The following is a 2,407-nucleotide window of genomic DNA, read 5'->3' on the forward strand; positions in this document are numbered from 1 at the left end:
CCTGACCAGTGTTCATTTTCCTTTAACATAGCACTAAACAAAACAGAACCTCAAAAGAAAGTTTCACAGAATACAAAACAGCCAGAGTGAATCAAACATGTTATATCATTTGTTCACAGAACATGAATTCAACTCCCTAACCCCCAAAAAGAATTGGGTTAACTTAAAAGCGCAAGGTTAGGATTACAGAGATGAATTTAAGTCTACAGCAGCTAGGCAGCCATCCAACAGGCACACACAGCAGAGAAACATTTTCTGCACAAACAGCAGCACCAAATCCATCCCCATTCTTCTGTTGAAGTGCCCAGATGAAAGTTGTTCGCCTGATTCATTCAGACCACTGTCAGCCTCTGTGACCTGGTTTAGCTGTCTCAGTCATCCCGGCAGATCTGGAATGAAACAGGTCATAAAAGGTTCACCTGAAGATCAGAAGACGCCACAGCTTTGAGCAGAGGGGTAGCAACAAGCTACAGAATGGCTTGGAAGCAGTAACATCTTCCTGTAATGGCCTGACACAGCCAAACCCCAAAGAAGATCTGTGTTTAGCCATGGCAGCTCTATGAATTAAGCACTAAAAACTACATTAATGCCTTCTTAAGTCAGTGAGTGCAGTGCAGCCTAACTGACTGGTTAAGCATATCTAAATCAGTATCTGTGCTCTCACCACCTTCATCACAGAATTTAATTACTGGATTTTAGTCTCCTCTTCTAAATCAATAAACAGGGAGGAATTTTTGCTGACTTAACTTCCTGAAAGATTAGTAACCTAAACCAAACCCACTCCAGCTATCAGACAAGCATCAGAGCTGGTACAGGGATAGGCATAGGAATGAAATAGCAGGAAGGCAGCACAAACTTTAAATGACTGTAAAACTGCACCCTCATAGCATCTCTCCCAGTATGTTCCACCAGTATTCATAACTCAGAAAAAAAATCAACTGTAAACTCAAGTAAATATTTTTAAAATAGAAACAAAAAATGTTTACCAATAGCTGCTAAATGGTACCTCTGAAGGTCTCTAGTCCAGCCCCCTGCTTGAAGCAGGACCAACTTGTAACTTCGGTGAGGTAGTTTAAGGCCTTGTCTAGACAAGCTTTGGGGAACATCCATCAATGAAGACTTTGAACCTCTTGGGGCAAACGGTCCTGCAACTTCATCACTTCTAGTGTGTAAAAATCACTGGGTTTAATGTCCAGCTACAGCTCCTGCTGCAGTTTATGAGTGTGCCTCTTGGTTTTGCTGTGTACTTCTGAAGAGCCTGACTAAAACCAGTGATTAGCTTCCCTTGCCTTCGTCTGTTCTGTTAGGTTCAAAGAATCCAGTTCTTCATTTATACACTACAGACCCTACCTATCACAGAGGTCTTCTGCTGGACTCTTTCCAGTTTGCTGATAAGCCTCTGGTACTGAGGGGCCCAAAATGGGACCCATTATTTCAGATGCAACCTCTTATGTTGGGGTTGTTAGAGACCTGAGGGAATTAGGATCTTCAACAGGATCCAGCTATTTCCTCTCCACACAGATCACAGGATAGAAGAGATAGAGAGCTACAGCGAATAACTGCAAGTAGATAACTCATATTTATCAGCAACTCTACTAGTCAGAGACCATGATCCTAGTTTTGGGTTTATTAAAACACATCTTCTGAAAAGCAGACAAGAAAACTAGGATTTGCAGTGCAAAGATCATGAAATTTGTAAAGGCCTGAGCATCCAGCATGACAAATCATGCTAGCACAGACTTACAGCTATCACTCGCCAGTGGTCAAATGTGTCACACTGTGCCAGAACATAACAGCAGACTGTACAGAATCAGTTGCTCAGATGCTAGTTTATCTGATGAAGGCTTAAAGACAGAAAACCAGCATCTCTGTACATACAGGTAAAGCTTGAAGGCTCAATGGAAACACTGATAGCTTCAGCAACTTCAGCCCATCCTGACAAAAACTTCAAGTCTCTAGAGATTTACTGTTTGATAAGGTGAAACTCTGATCTTGGGACAAGCTAACCAACATGTGGCCCTTACATTTTCAAAGAACACCTCGTTTTCACCACATTTAACAATGAAAACTAGTTCACTTGTCTGAAAAGGCATTCTCAGAAATCCTGCATCTTATATCTTTACAAAGAACATGTCCTGAACTGCCATGGCTGTAAACAGGCATTACCAAGCACTGAGATCAAAACTATGGGTAAGTAGTAATGCACAGATAAACTTTCAAGGGCATGTTTTGAGAAGAATTTCTAAAGAACAAGAAAATACCAGATGAAGTACCAGAATGATCTACAAGAAGCACCTTACTAACTTTCAGGGCACAGAAACCTTCAGCATCAAGTTCTAAAGATTTAATACCTGAAAGAAACATCAAGATGAAAACAAAAATAATGGAGAAAGCTTTCTAACATGTT

This window comes from Acanthisitta chloris, unplaced genomic scaffold, assembly GCF_000695815.1.
Source record: "Acanthisitta chloris isolate BGI_N310 unplaced genomic scaffold, ASM69581v1 scaffold2252, whole genome shotgun sequence".
NCBI classification, from domain to species: Eukaryota; Metazoa; Chordata; class Aves; order Passeriformes; family Acanthisittidae; genus Acanthisitta; species Acanthisitta chloris.